We start from the raw sequence: 17024 nt of genomic DNA on the forward strand, positions 1-17024 counted from the left end.
AAAACTGCACATGGATGGAGAAAATAGGCAAAAACTGGATCCACTCTATACCTCCTCCAGTCAAGTCTGCGGAGGACCCAGCTTTTACCTATGGATGTAGAGCAAGAAATGAAGAAGAAAGGAGGAAAGTAAATAAATAAATAAATAAATGGAAAGGAAGCCCTGGAAACTGACTTAAGGGAACAGACAGAGAGCAGCAGAATCAGAGACTGGGACCTACATGATCAGAAAAACAAAGTCACCAGACAACAAAGGTAGAAAAATCATTTTATTTTCATTTTAGTATTTGGAATATGTCCAATTTGAGAATTTACATCTTCTGTCTTTTTTGCACTGGGTATACTGGAGCTGTAACAGCTTACAGAAATTATATATTTATAATGCAAAAAAATCACAAGTTATTTTTTTCTCCTATACTGGTATAGTATTTTCAATGATACCTATTTATACGCGCCGTGGCTGGTATAAGAGGTGTGGCTACTGTGGGTGTGGCCAACATATGGGTGGAGCCACATATGGTGACCTCACCCACAATGAGTACTGGTACTTTTTTTTCCTACATAAAAAGCACTGGTATTCTATAATGATGTGTGCCAAACAAAACGTATACAGGCAAAAGGTGCATGGTTGTGGGCAGGGAAATGGGTGTCTCATGGGTGTTCTGAAATTTCCACGCCTAGTTAAAGAATATGATCTAGTGCGCCTAAATCAACGCACCGGGATTTACATTACATTTTCCTTGGTATAAATCGATGCACAAAGATTTAGGTGCTGAAATATCAACTAAGCGTATTGTATTATTAGTGCCTAAATATAGGCACCGATTATGCATACACTTAGTTGGCACTGATTTAAGCGCCGATTTTTTAGTCGCCATATATAGAATCTTTCCCTTACTCCATAATTCTATAAAGTCATCAAAAGTTGCGTATGTAACTGTGGGCATTGCCCGATTTGCATGTGCAATTTAATTGAATGAACTAATTAGCACCAATAATTGGCTTTTTAACGAGCAAGTATTGGCTCTAATTAGATTTACTTGGTATTTACTTGTGTAAATTTATGCACAATCTGAAAAAGGGGGTACAGAAATGGGAGGGTCATGGGTGCAATGGGGTGTTCCTAAAATTAACACGCGTTGTTGTAGAATTACGGGGATAAATACATTTGCAGCACATTTCAGTTAGTGCAAATGGCTGCACCTAAAGTTAGATTCGATTCCTGGGTGTAAGCGCTATTCTATAAATCATTTAAGCACAATTTATAGATTAGCCCTTTTTTCAGCGCTGATACTTTTTGGCGCCATATATATAGAATTTAGCCACTAATGGCTGTAATTTGCTTGCATGCACATTCAGTGGAATAAATTGCATCGCCTCTCATCCATAAATAGCATTTCAAGAACAGATGGTAGAGCATGAATATCCTTAATTGCAGTCACACCTATTCTGCAGAAAAATGCCATAGATGGAAATAAATTCATTCTGAATCACATTTATAAAAATGGGCACCTTTGTCAGCAAAAAAATATCAGCTAAATCTTTACCTTGCCCAGGATATTGCATGTTCAAAAGAGAAACTGAGCTAAATATTTTAATACAAAAAAAACAAATGCAGAAGTCTAGGGTTACTTTGTACCCGTATCAGTCTTTACCTTTAAAACTAGGTCCAAGGTCTTTACACTTGGTCAGGAAGCTTGAAAATTGTCTCCATACAGTAGGAAAACTCCTGAGGGGAAAAAGTAGCCTGGTACGCAGGCTGTGAGCTGTGAAGATAGGAAGTCAGGATTCAAATCCCACCACCTCCACTGACATGCCTTATGAGCTTGGACAACTCATTTTGGGGCCTTTTTTTTTTTTTTTTTTACTAAGCTAATGCTCTTCTAATGGAGCTTAAAATGACATAGTGTGGGATGCACGTGATAGGCATCTTGGGGTGAATTTTATATTCTATATAAGCTGCATTTAAAGGGGCCCTTTTACAAAGTGGCAGTAAACCCAATGCAGGCTTACCGCATGCTAATCTGGAGCAACCACTGGTCCAATGCGGGCACCAGTGGTAGTTCCAGCCCCGGCGTATGCCATTTCTCATGCTAGGAAAAATTGTCCCGTATTTTTTAGCATGGTGCGTACCTGGCTGTAACCAGGCAGCACTGCGTACTATCTAGTTGGCACCAGGTTAGCGAGGAAGCCCTTACCACCACCTTGATGGGCGGTGGTATGTGCTACCTTCCCCCGCATGGCAATCTTATTGCACAGCTATGTCTTTTTTCAGCCTTTTTACCACAGTAAAAAAGGCCTCAGCACGTGGCAAAAATGGCCCCCACCACAAGCACAGGGCCCTTTTTGCTACAGTTTGATAAAAGGACTCCAAAGTTAGCTGTAGTTTATAGAATAGTGCTTATGCCCAGGGATTACACCTAAATTAGGTGTGTATCCTCTCTTCCTATATAATAAAACTCACCTCCAACGTTCTAATGCTTGGGACCGTGGCTCCCTCAGCAGGTGGTCTACTAGGCAGCATCGAACTCAATGACGTCAACAAACACAGCTGAACGCAGGAACTGGCTGCTGGCACGTGCAAAAAAAAAGAAAAAAAAAGGCACCAGACCCACAGTAACAAAAAAAAAAAAAAAAAACCCCAGAAGGGTGAAGAGAGAGCCTCCGGCAACTCAGCAGGGGCCCTCGACCACACTGTAAGCTGCAGGAAGCTGAATCGCCCTCCAGTCCTGCACTAACCAAAAAAAAACAAAAAAAAAGTGAACACACAGGCTCCGGGCACCTCAGCAAGCAGCAGGAAGCTGAACAGCCCTCTGGACCCGCACTAACAAAACAAAAACAAAGGTGAAGAGACAGTCTCCAGCGTATCAGCAGGGGTCGACTATAATGCAAGCTGCTTGAAGCCTAGCAGACGGACCAACTTTCCTAACAGCAGGTACACTTATGGGAGAGAAAGGGCAGGAAAAAAAAAAAAGCACAATCACGAGATAAAAAAAAAAAAAGAAAAGGAACTGAAAAACCAGGGGAGGGGGGGGGGGGGGGGGGGGGAACTACCCTGTACCTCAGACAGAAGGAAGGGGTCATACACACACACACAACACACAGTCTTTCACTCTTTGTGTGATACACACTCTCAAACACACACACTCTCTGTCTGACACACACACATGTTCTCTCTCACATGCAGGGAGGGGGGGGAGGAAAAGAGAGGGGCCTGGAACTTCAAGGGGAGACAGACAAAAACACATGGAGAGGGGGGAGAGAACAGAATGAGAGGGAAAGGGGAGAGGACAAATGTTACACATGGATGGATGGAGGGCATGGACAAAAGAGCACAATCGCAGGATTAAAACAAGGAAAAGTTACTGAAAATACAAACACATGGGGGGGGGGGAGGGGACGACCCTGCAACACGGACAGAAGGAAGGGGTCATGCACACACACAAATACACACACACAGAGACAGACACACTCTCACACACACACACAGACTCACTGCTCGCCCCTGTGGTCCCAGAACTTCAAACACAAAAGGTGGGGTAACTGCACATCTGACAGAATGAGGGGGTCATGCACACACGCAGACACATACTCTGGCACACTGTAGCTCTGTGTCACACACACACACACTCTTTTCCACTCTCTGTGTCTCACTGTGACACACACTCAAACACACACACTTTACTAACAACTCTACAGATACCAAAAAAAAAAAAAAAACATTGCTAGCGCCCGTTTCCTTACAAACAGAAACGGGCCTTTTTTACTAGTATTCTATAACAACGCGGGTAACTGCTAGCAACACCCCCCTTCCACCCATGACCCTCCCATTTCCCTTTTTTTACTCGTTTAAATTCCAATTAAATCTAATTAGTGCCAATAACTGCTTGTTAAAATGTTAATTATTGGTGCTAATTTATTTATTTATTTATTTGTTGCATTTGTACCCTACATTTTCCCATCTATTTGCAGGCTCAATGTGGCTTACATAGTGCCGTCAAAGGCGTTTGCACAGTTGGTGGATAACAAATACAAAGTTGTATAGTGCTCATTATGTAATTAAATTGCTCAAGCAAATTTGTCACGCACCTAAATTTGCGCATACAATTTATAGCGAGTTTTATAGAATTAGGGGACTTGTGGTAGCTGCCAAATTAACACGTGCTAATCCAGGTGCTATAAAAGTTTGTATTTTTTTTGAGGGGGCATGTCAGGGAGTGGAGAGTGAGTGTTCCTGGTTAGTGCAGGATTACAATGTGAGCCCTTACCACCTACAAAATGCATGGCCATTAATACAGAAAATAGGAAATCGGCCATTTTGCAGCTGAGGTTAAAAATGCCATTAGCACACACTTGCATTAGTAAGCCTGCATTAATGCTGGTTATCCAGTGAGGCTATTTGACTGTAAGTTCTTTGGGGAAAGACCTTATCCTATTGGGAAAAATATAAATTATCTTGAGCTAAAACTGGAATTTGGAGAAATGCAAAATATTTTCATGACCAAAGCATTCTGAACAAAACTCTTCCACCACGCTTGTTTCTCACATAAATCAATCACTTTTCCCTCACTTGCTTTGAGGTTTTCTGTAAGCAATACATGCTGTCATTCTTGCATATCACTCTAATCCAGGGCTTCTCAACCCAGGGCACACCTAGTCCCATTGGCTTTTCAGGATATCCACAATGAATATATATGAGGTAGATTTTCATGCACTTCCTCCTTGGTATTTAAATCTATCTCATGCACATTCATTGTGGATATCCTGAAAACCAGACAGGACTAGGTGTGCCCCAAGGACTGGGTTGAGAAGGCCTGCTCTAGTCTAACATAATCCATTTTTGGCTTCTGCAACACAGAGTTATGAAACTGTAAAAGTTCCACTACAAAATCAGATTGGTCGATGAAACACATAACACAGTTGACACTTCCTAAGCTAATGCTTGAAAAGATGAGACCTTGAATGTTTGGGTTATGCCACTGGTTCCCAAACCTGGTCCTGGAGGCACCCTACTCAGTCAGGTTTTCAAGATACTTACAATGAATATTCATGAGAGAGATTTGCATGTACTGCCTCCACTACATGCAAATCTCTCTTATGAATATTCATTGTGGGTATCCTGAAAACCTGACTGGGTGGGGTGCCTCCAGGACCAGGTTTGGGAAGCACTGGGTTATGCTTTCTTAAATCAGCAATTACTTTCCCCCCAATTCTATCCTCATGAGGACCACAGACAACAAGACAACACAAGTCAATAACGTTAATGGATTATTCTGAGTGCCAATTAGCAATGAGAAGTGCAGTAGGTACAAACAGTGAAGCAGAGACAGCCTGAACAAAGAGTTTAAGAAAAGTAATGATGTGTCACCTTCACCGAATGTTGTGGTCAGTTTAGTGGAGCTAACCGTGGAGAAATAGAGGTGCAGCCTAGTGCAGTGGCTTTCAACCCAGTTCTTGGAGCACATCAGCCAGTTGGGTGTTCAGGATATCCACATTGAATATGCATGAAATAGATTTGCATTCAGTACCTCCTTTGTACGCAAATGTCTCTCATCCATATTGATTGTGGATATGTGAAAAACCTGACTGGCTGAGTGTGTTCTAAGGACTGACCACATAGCTGACAACATTTCTCCATCAGGCTTTACACCAGCTCAAACACATGCACAGATTTTTCGAAAGAGTTTGTTTGAGCCGGGGAGTAATTCTCCTTCATCTCCTGTTGTTTTTTTTCAACTTCCAAAATGAAGAATTAAAAATTATGGCTTCACTAGTTAATTGGCAGCACTGACTTATGTAGGTTTGTAAAATGGAATCTCTAGTTGGAAGTGGTGCCACCTACACGTTGAACTTGCAAAATCACTTCTTCCACGTGGAAGTGTCCATCAGAAGCATAGCCAGGTTGTGACACCAAGGGGAGCGGAGAGGCATACACGTGCACTGCGTTGCTGTCCGAAGTCCGTTTGGGGGAGTAGTCGCTCCCCTGGTGCTCCACCTAGCTATGCCACTGGTGCCCAGGTAGAAATCGCTGGGTTTATGCTACTCAATTTTTCCATGTTTACATTTGTGTGCCCCCAAATGCATGTCTATTACTGCATATCCTTATAGAGCCCTATGTACAATACCACCAGAATTCAGCGTGTCCCGACCTGGATGCCTCAGTTCCTTTTTCAACGTACTATGTAAAATGAACCTTCGCGTGTCCAAAATGAGAACCTACAATTAGTTGAAGGTGATTGGAGTTAGCAGTGAATGACAGGAGTACAATAGGAATTTATGTAATGATACAGCTGCTGTATTTTAGAAATACATCAGAACAGTTGATTATCCTGTAGGAATTGTATATTTAATAGAACACAGAGCTGAGTCTCACGTTGCAAAACCTTCAGCAAAGATCAAAAGTGTAGCTGATGAAAGCTCTGGTATTACAGCCAGTAATATATGCATGTCCTTTCTCATAGAGTTATGGGGAAAATGTATCTTTATCTGTCAGTGATAGATCTGTCACCCAAACTGTTAACATTGAATAAGGTGCCGACACAGTGGATCTGGTTATTTTCAGGAGTTATCTAGGCAGGGGTCACCATTCTGTTTGTTTGCAGGATGAAGATGAATGTATTGCTCATGACACTTTTGTGTACATACAGAATTGAGGCTAATGTGCTATTAGGTATTCTGCATGAGTAAATGTTAATGCATTATGGCGGATCTGTGAAATAACTCACAAGTGTGCAAATGCCACTCAGGGGCACCACAAAACTCAGTCATAGTATGAAAGGAATGTAGTTTTCCCTTGTCTGTATTTAAGCTGTTTTATGCGTGGTTATTACAGCCTCATATAAACACTGGGGCTCAGTTCTATGTGTTACATGCTGCCTCTGACTTCGGTCCTGCCTACAGTAGATCTAACACAGATCAAACATTTTCAGCCCTTGAAGAATGGGGAAAGCATATGATCTTTTAAGAACAGTTAAAGTGGTTTGAACCATAGACATGACAGCATTAAACTGGAACAACTTTCTAAAGTTATTTTCTCCTCAGCTGGCTTGGTGGAGGCTGTCCATGTACAATTGAGATAATATTTAACCATCTCTCTGACCTTGTGTGCAACTTTCTTTAAATCAGTCACCTTACTTTCTAACTCTTCTTACTCTCTTACCTACCTATATGTTACATCTTTGCTTTACCCTTCACTATCAATTAAAATGTTTTATTACGTATTGTGTTGACATTGTAAATCGTGTACTATGCCATACTTTGTATTGCTATTTGAATATTTTTACTGCTGTAATTGCCTATTGCTCATGTTTGATCTATTCTTACTGTATATGGCCTTGATTGAACTCCTTCAAAAAGGTGGTAAATAAATCCTAATAAATACATAGTTTTTCAGTGCAAATAGCTCATAATCACAAAGCCATGCTTCCAGAATGCATTAACCCTTCCCCCAATATCTTCTTAATCACAAAACGTTCCAGTTTCTGAGGAACCTGGAGGATGCAATGAGCTACCTGTGCATGCCTTCAAAATTGTAAACCTGTTTGGCAATCTCTGTACCATATAGATTCTACCACAGAACCTTCAGGCTTTGAAAAATCTGACTGGTAGGGAAAAAAGAAAGAGACAGAAAACAGTATTGGAGAAACACTGCAACAATTGAGAAATTGATTTTTGTCTCAGCAATAGGCGCCCCAGGGACTGCATTGTTGTCCTGCAATTATAGTTCTCTGGTGGTTGAAATCAATTGACCTTTGCCTTCCCGCCTATTCACCAAAGGTGAATAATTATATGCCCACAGTATATCTTCTGCTCTTTATTATTGCTGTCGCATTATCTCATGCAAAACTGCTAAGTCTCTTGGTAGGAACAAGATAGGATGAGATTCATATGTGAAAGTTTGCACTTGCCTTCAGGAACCGTAATGAGGTGTCTGCTTAATGCACTCCTGGTCTGAATTATTTAAACGTATATATAATATTAAACTGGTACTGCTGCTTTAAGTTATAAAAGAAACAGTGGCTTCTACAAGAAGGAACAGCTGCAAATCCCGTTACCTTAACATTTTGGAAAATGTCTTGCTATGAGATTCATGACACACCTAATGAGATTGTTCTGATGAGTTTACACAGGGCGGCATAAAACAAATGGAAGTCCCTAGTGGCACAGGTACACAATGATGTGAAACTTAGAGGAAAATGATTACACCGGATGCTTCTCCAAAACTCCTAATGGATACATTCCTCTAAAGAGGGCTGCAATTATTCATGAAAGAATAACGGAAAGAGTGGCTAGGCAAAGTCGAGAAAGACCTATCCCATCACTTCTGCCGATATACTGTGGGTAATTTCCATATCAGCTTTTACATCTGCTTTGAGCCATGCACCCAACTGTTTGTCTGGACCTGGTTTTGGAGGGTGCTTCGGGGGGGGGGGGGGGGGGGGGAGATTGCTCACCTCTAAGGAGTTGAAAACCTCTTCAAAATGCCAAAAGTTTATGTTTCAGAGTTTAGCTCCTTATTGCATCCCCTTGGGTGTGCAATTTTACCTATTTCACCACTTAGATATGTAGGTAGTGCTTTAAGAGTGCAAAGCCCAGAGGGTCAGATGCTCAAAACTCTGGTGCTGTTCAGTATAGTGTCAGAAAAATGCCGTCGCCAACAGTGCTGCAACACAGCTCCCTAATGCTAAACGCTAATGACATTCAAATTTAGGTGCACTGTTACCGTTGAGCATTAGGAAGTCTAGGGGGAAGATGGTGCCTGTCACATGCACTCAAGAGTTGTGGGTTAGGCACAGTTCTTCAGCACATGCCTAGAGTGCCAGAGGGAGAAGGAGGGAAGGAGGAAGAAGAGCACGACTTGACGAAAGCTGCTCACTTTCACCCCTGGACCGAGCCTGCAGCACCCTTCACACAGACGGCTGTTCAGTGTTTGGCATCCTGCGTGCAGTGGTTTCCTTGCTGGAGTGCAATGGGGGGGGGGGGGGGGGGCTATTGTTACCCCAGCCTTTGCCTACAGCTGTCTTCATCGTACACAAGTTGTGAGTTCGCAACCCTTCATTTCATCTAGTTATATTCCTGGACAAGAGGCAGGATAGTGGTGCCAAGCTGACATGCCCCGATGCTGTTTTAAACTTGCTTCTCCTTCTTGGGACACCCTAATGCCAACTCCGAGCTGGCTAGGTTTTCAGCACAAGCATGCCTTTGTTTGGCATGCTTGTTGCTCAGCAATGTAGAGAAATATGGAATTAGCTCATCAGCATGCATTTAAAGAAGGCTGAGCTCCTCAGTTAGACTTCTAAATTCGTGCCCTATTTTCAGCCAAACTTAGACGCTTACATTTTTTCGGCTAAAAATTCATTTTAATTTAGGTTCTCAAAAGTTATGCTTATAAGGCCTGAAATCCATTTGCCTAGATTTATGAGCCTAATGCTGAAAATCAGTGCCTCATTTTAGGAACCATGGAGGGGTGCGCAAAGGACTAGATTCTATATATGGCAATGAAAAAGTGATAATCTATAAGGCATGCTTAAAATTAGGTGCCGTTTATAAAAAAGCACTTACGCCCCTTAGGCGCAGCCATTTGCGCCAACTGAAACTTGGGGGAAATGTACGTCTAGACAAAGCACTCATCCCCCCTCGTTCTATAACAATATGCGTAAATGTTAAGAATGCATTTACACGCCCCCTTTTTGAACTCGCACGTAAAATTTAGGCATGGATCCTGTGCCTAAATTTACACATGTACATTCCTATTAAATCTCATTAGTGCCAATAATTGCTTGTTAACAAGCCAATTATCGACGCTCATTAGTTCTTTATGCAATTAAATTACATGTGCAAATTGAGCATGAGCACGAATTTGAATGCACAATTTTTAATGACTTTTATAGAATTAGCGGGTATGTGCCCTCTTTCAAAAGACTAAATTCAACAACTTTGCTCCTGTGATGAAAAAAAAAATGGTGAAACGAAAACAAATAAAACAACATGGGAAATGACACGAAATGAACATTTTCTGGCTGCCCTTCCCTAGTTCATAGCTATATTCATAGTTGCTTTGAACAGCTCTTTGACACTACTGTTATTCAGCAGGTCCTTCCACAGCCCGCTCAGTCAATGCATCACACTTGTAGGGGGAATCCTATAAATTATGTCAAAGTCAGGCAATGGAAAAATCGACGCTAAGTTAGTATTCTGCAAAGGACGCTCTGTACAGAGCACCCTGTACAGAATAGTAGCTTGGTATGGCACTTACTCCTGGTGTAAATGCTGGCACGCAACTAATGGCGGTTGGGCGCCTAATTTCTGGGAGCCCCTCTGACCTGCCCATGCCTCTCCCATGGCCACAACCCCTTTTGAGTTCTGCGCTATAAAATTTAGGCATGCATTTTCTAGAACAGGGCGCAGGGCAAATCTGTGTGTAAACCAAATCAAATCAAACCTTACATACAGCTAAAATCCCCTTTTCAGAGTTCAGGGCTGTTTACATCCTTAGTGGACTTGACATAGACCGATTTGAGTATATAAAACAGAGGCGTAGCCAGACTTGATATTTTGGAAAGGCCCTTCCATATGCACATGCCGCTGCCCCCCTCACCCCCACTACACCACACCACACCGCAAATACCTTCCTGGAGATATTTTTTAAGAACACAGATTTTTTTTTTTCACTTACCCCACATCTTCCCTGTGGCATCCAGGCATCTGTGCTGTGTCTGAACCCCGTTCCTCCCCAGTGTCGGTACAAGCATCCTTGGTGCCTGCAGTGATTCTCGCTGCTTGTGCTGGCTCCACAGGCTTCCATCTGCTGTGTCTTGCCCTCGCTGACATCTTTGCCTGTTTCCTGTCTGATGGAACGCGGCAGATAGAAGCCTACAGGGCTAGCGCAAGCAGCAAGAGTGATTTAGTACATGCACTGAGGATGCCTGTACAACACCAGGGAAGGAAGGGGTTCAGAGACAGGAGCGCAGATGTTGGAATGCCACGGAGGAGGGGGAAGAGAGCAGTGTGATGCTGCAGCTGGGTGGGCCTGAGTCAAGAATGGGTGGGCCTGTGCCCACTCATAGCTATGCCACTTATATAAAAGTAATAAAGGTACATCATGAATAGTTTTGTAGACGGAAAACGGATACAGCATTAGTAATAGTGCCAATTTCACACCAATTATTGATTAACAGCTCATTAACTAATTAGTTTACACGCAGATCTGGGATCCATGCCCAACTTTGAGCGACCTCTGTAGAATCTGGGGGATAGTGTTCAGGAAGGGCTGCAAGGCTGTGCAGTAACTGTATTTTTTTATAAGCATTTTCCTATTGCCTTGGTCCCGATATCCTGCATGAATGGATATTGCACTGCATTATTTCTGCTAATGGATCTGTAGCCCTAAACAGCTGGCACAACAAGAGATACAAATTACTTTGGGTAATCAAATCCTGTGAATTTTACTTTCAAGATCATTTTTATCTTCTACAAAATTAACGCGTGAGATTCCCCGGGTGTAAAGCCTCATGGATTAAATCTATTAGAACAGATACTTCACAAGCAATTCCTTTATTAATGCCATCATGTAAGATTAAAATCATCTTATAAGGCTATGTATCACACATATGACGCTAGATAAATCTCTTCTGCTAATTAAACATAACAGAAAAAAACTGTCTCATAATGTACTGTTATTAGTGATGCTGTTCTTTTTCCTATTTTTGCTCTCAAATCCAAACATATAATTTTGCTTTTCAGCTTTTTGTTCTAAGTCTGCAGCACCTGGTTCTCCTGTTCAGCAAACACACTGTAATAGAACTTGTACTGCATTGGGACAGAACGAGTTTGGTGTGATAGTACCCATGGGTGGTGACTCAAGCATAATATTTGTAAAAAACAAATGCTGTGATTTGTGACTCTATACAAAGAGGAGATGATAAAGAGCTTGTGAGGTTTCCAGATGGCTTCAAAGACAAATTAATCAATCTCCTGGATTTGCTCGTCGCATTCACGGATTTGTAAGTGTGTTCAAATTTTTTCAACGTTGAGCCACATGACCAGAAATTCAGGCCACATGAATAACTTGGATTGCTGTAGCTTGATTTATACTTGAAAGAAAAAGAGGAGGAACAAGCCTCACAAAACGGTGAGACGTACAAAGAAAAAAGTGAGGTTAAAACCAAGGAGGACAACAATGAAGTCTTTATTGGACTTTCCCTAAAATACGACCCATTTGGGTCGTATTTTAGGAAAAGCCCAATAAAGACTTCATTGTTATCCTCCTTGGTTTTACCTCACTTTTTTCTTTGTACGCTTGATTTATGCTCATCAGGATATGTGATTCTCTTTGGAAATTGTGACTTCATTTCAAATTCATGTGTACTATTTCATTAGGTACAAGCAGTGTTGTAGCTGAAAATTCTCAAGTGGGCCGCATTCCAAGGTCAGAGAGGCCACATTTGGCCCAGAGGTAACGCGTTGGTTGCTCTGACTTAAAGAGAGGCTGAATCTACAAGTCTGTATGCACAACCAAACAGGACCAGTACTCTTTCAGCACCTTTTGCATAATAGGAAGCCATTCTTGTAATTTTAGTACTTAACATTATTTATTGTCTGTAGATTTTGACTCAGGGTAATAAAGTTCTGTGTCAGGCATTTTTTTTTCATGTTTCTTTATTTGTTCATTTATTTACTAGGATTTATTAACTGCCTTTATGAGGACTGGTAACTAATGCAACATGGGGATTTGATAGTTGATGTAATATGAGTTCCGCATTAAGGCAGGCTTGTCTCTGTAAAACTGGGTAATAAATGTAATGAAATGAATAAAACAAAGCTAATAGCCTGCTTTATGGTCATATAAGAGTTTGCATATCAGAGTTCAGGTGCCTTGTTTTCTCGGATGTTCAGCTTTACCAACTCTGGGGCCCTTTTACTAAGCCGCGTAGGCGCCTACTTGCGCCTGAGTGCCAATCCCAACTACCGCCTGGCTACCACATGGCCCAGGTGGTAATTTTATTTTTTCACGTGCCCACTACATGCGTCGGAAAATTTCCAGCACTCGGTGCTAACTGGGAGGTACTTGGCATTGTGCAAGCACTGACGATTACCGCCCAGTTAACATGTGAGACTTTACTGCTAAGTCAATGAGTAAGGCAAGGTCTCAAGCCCAAAATGGATGTGTGCCAATTTTCATTTTGCCACACATCCATTTTCGGCCCCCTAAAAAAAGGTCTTTTTTGCAGGTGCGCTGAAAAATGAAGATCGGACTGATGAAGATTTAAGGTGTTTCACCTACTTTCACAATAGGGGCTTGTCCCCCAGTGGAAGATAACCTCTGATGGTCCTTTAAATTAAAGTCTGTGAATGATTTAATAGGTTGAAATTGTGTAGCAATAATATTTTGAGTGGTCTTCTGATAGGTTACACATATTAGCAGTATTGGAGAGTTCACTTGAAGAGACTATAGAGAGATCTACTTTAATAGTTTCTTTTGTTTTTATGCATGACAAAGAAGCTCTGCTTCAATTGTTTTTTTTTTTTTCCAAGCTGGTGATTGTATCTATGGGAGATTGTCTAAATGGAGGGGCTAGGTACCAGCTCTGTGGGTGCTTGAGCGCCCCCAAGATTGAGTGATATCATTGGCATACCAAGGATGGGATGGTAGGTGCAGTCCACCCCTGGTGCAGGCAGTAAGGAGGTGCATGAAACAGTCGCAAGGTCATAGTCCCAATGCATAGTCCCCCGCCCCTTTTGATGTCAGCTTCCTCTTCCAAGGCAGGGACTGGCAGAGCTGACAGTGTGCACATGGAGGAAGGGGGTGATGTGCCCAGAGGAGGGGGGGGGGGGGGATGCAGCTGAAGGACAGAGATGATCTGCCCTGGGTGACAACTAAGCTAAGTGGTATTCTTCACTGTGTCTGGGGAGGGGGGGGGGAGATGTCATTTGTGCCGAATTTAGTATCCCCAATCATTTTGAAAATGTAGCTGCTATGCTGGAAGGGATGAAAGACTATGAGAGAAGGTAATCGAAATCAAATAGTCAAGAGGGGGGTCCAAGCAAGACAGGATGTGGGATGATAGTCAGTGTGGGGAGGATGGGGAGAGGTGACAAAACGAGAGATGGGGAAGAAGGGAGTCAGCAGGATATTGATATGGAGAGCAACTTAGTGAGGGGGGGAAATGAAGGGCTGTGAAGGGCCAAGTTTTTCACTGAATGAACCCCCTTGATCGAAATTTCTAATATATGGGTGCATCAGTCATATAAAAGCTTGGATTGGTCCCCAAATGTGCTATATTTTAGCAAGTTATAAATGAATTTCAGAGAATTCAAGGCTGAGGCTTGTGGTTTTAGCAGATTAATACACCTCCCTTCACATCTTGAAGCTCCTCAGTGTTCCCTAATTATCAGCCAAGGTCTAACAAATGATTAATACAATTATAGGCATAAAATGATTAAGTATAAGAGCAATTGTTTTGTTTGTCTACTGAGCATGCTACCATGCAGGCATTTTATTTGCTGAATGTGGGTGAGTAACCTAAGTAAGAATAGGTGGATTCAACATAATGCTTCTGTTTGTCTTGTCCATAGAATGTAAAACAGTCGATGGTTATGTCTAGACTTTAATAGAAAGCAGTTGGAATCTCAGACTGATCTGAGCAGAAATAACACATCATCATACGACATCATGCTGAGTTCAAAGTAATTATCTTTGCCATTTTGTAAAGCCAAATTACCTGCACAGGACTCTGCAGTTCTGATCTCTCTCAGAAGCTAAATTTCACATGTGCCCTGCAGTAGAGTAAAAAATAAACATCAAAGCAGGTAAAATTATTTCACTTCTTTCTCATTTTTTTTCTAGTATGCCATTTTCTGTAATTCTCGTGGTAGCCTGTAGGTATCCATCAAAATTCAAGCTTTTCAAAAGAAAGTAATGGAAATTTGTCTTTGAAAAGAATGAGCAACTTTTATGGAAGGGAATGTTCTATTTATACAAACTATCAATACTACAGTACCATCTTTAAGTTCACCATTCCTTTTCTTCCCTATTTATTGACTATAATATGCTACCCTATTTGTTTTGGAATTGGTTTCCTAATAGAATTCTCAGCTAGAGGAGTATCTGAAGCTTGTATTGGCCAAGGATAGTGTGTTTCACAATGAATTTCAATGTATGTAGAAGAGAAGGCTGGATACTTTTGGATAAGGCTCCAGTAGGTTTGCTAGAGGATGTAGTTGGACCTAAGAGGTGATTCTGATGTCTTCAGTATGCTTTCAGGCCTGGAATAATGTGCTGTGATTGAAATGCCAGTCCACAGGAATGCAGAAAAATTCAGGTTAACAAAAGAATATTTGTTAACTCCATAGCTATAAAAGGTTTATATTTATTAGGATTTATTTATCCCCTTTTTGAAAGAATTCACGCAAGGCAGTGTACAGTAAGAATAAATCAAACATGAGCAAATAGACAATTACAGCGGTAAAAATATTCAACTAACAATACAAAGCATGGCATAGTATAGTACTTACAATGTCAACAAAATACGTAATAGAACATTTTAATTGACAGTGTAGGGTATAAGCAATATTATGTAACAATTGTTACTTATAAATCACAAAGAAAATAATACAGATCAAGGATCAACACCCCCCCCCCTGCCGTCTCCCCTCCCTCCTCTCCTTTCACAAACATTCTCTCCCCTATACTCCCTCCTTGCCACTCTTACAAAGGTGCCAGAAAGGGCCTGAGCTGTTATAGCTAGACTAGAGAATGACACCCAGAGTCACAAGGAGCTGCAGTATACTACTACTACTACTGGACATTTCTAAAGCGCTACTAGGATTACGCAGCGCTGTACAATTTAACATAGAAGGACAGTCCCTGCTCAAAGGAGCTTACAATCTAAAGGACAAATGTACAGTCAGTCAAATAGGGGTAGTCTAGATTTCCTGAAAGGTATAATAGATGTATCAAGGTAAGCGCAGTCTACTTGTGATTAACTGGACCCTAATTGTGCACCCAATTTTTTGCAACTTATATAGAACTAGGGGGTTAGTGTAGATTCTCACACCCAACTGTTGGCACCATTCACTGAAACCTGGTGTAAATCCTGGCATTCAAGTTGGACATTCTGTGATTAAAATTTTGGGAATGCCCCTGACCTGCCCATGCCCTTCCCATAGCCACACTTCCTTTTTAGTTGCACATGAGTCAATGTAGACGTGCATTGTTACAGAATAGTGTGCAGGCAGATCCTATTTAGTACCAATTAATGTCAATAATTGATTGTTTACAGCACTCAGATCTGAGATCCACACCTACATTTGGGTGAGCTCTATAGAATCCAGAGAATAGTAACTACTTAATGCACTTTAGTAAATATGCCCCATAGTGCAGACCTGCCAAGTCTCCTGCATTCAGCAGGTCATTTCCCGCAATCCCACCAATGAGCAGCAGCAGCAGCTGTGGCAAAACAACAACAACAAAAAAGCAAGCGTGGGGCTGCAGCAGCCTTCAGGCATGTGCTGTCAGTTCTGCCGGTCCTCTGCTCCCGGAACTGGAAGTTGACGTCAGCGGGGGCACAGGACCAGCAGAGCCGACAGCGCATGCCTGAAGGCTGCTGTGGCACTGCACTTGGTTTTATTTTTTGCCATGGCCAGTGCCAAGGAGGTTGGATGAAAACAGGAGACGGGATGAAGTCAAAAAGTTGAAGCCAATAGGTTAATGTCTTCTTTCCCCTTCCCACTCAAAACAAAGCAAGCAAACTTACGAGCTGCTGCATCCATGTTGTCTTTCTTTGTTGTTGGTAGCATTTTTCACTTATATTTTCAAACATGCTGGCTTGTTCAGCATACAGATGTACAAAGAGGAAGTATAATAACGGAATAACTTTTTATAGGTAGAGTAGTAATTTGTTATAAATCGTAATCAGTGTGTCATTTGGAGGGGCTGGTTATAGGGACACCTTAGCACTGTTATATTTGTGTAGAGATTTTTTTTTTTCTCAAGGTAAAGGGCCTCTAAAACAAACATTATGTTAT

The sequence above is a fragment of the Microcaecilia unicolor genome, chromosome 8, assembly GCF_901765095.1.
Source record: "Microcaecilia unicolor chromosome 8, aMicUni1.1, whole genome shotgun sequence".
NCBI lineage: Eukaryota > Metazoa > Chordata > Amphibia > Gymnophiona > Siphonopidae > Microcaecilia > Microcaecilia unicolor.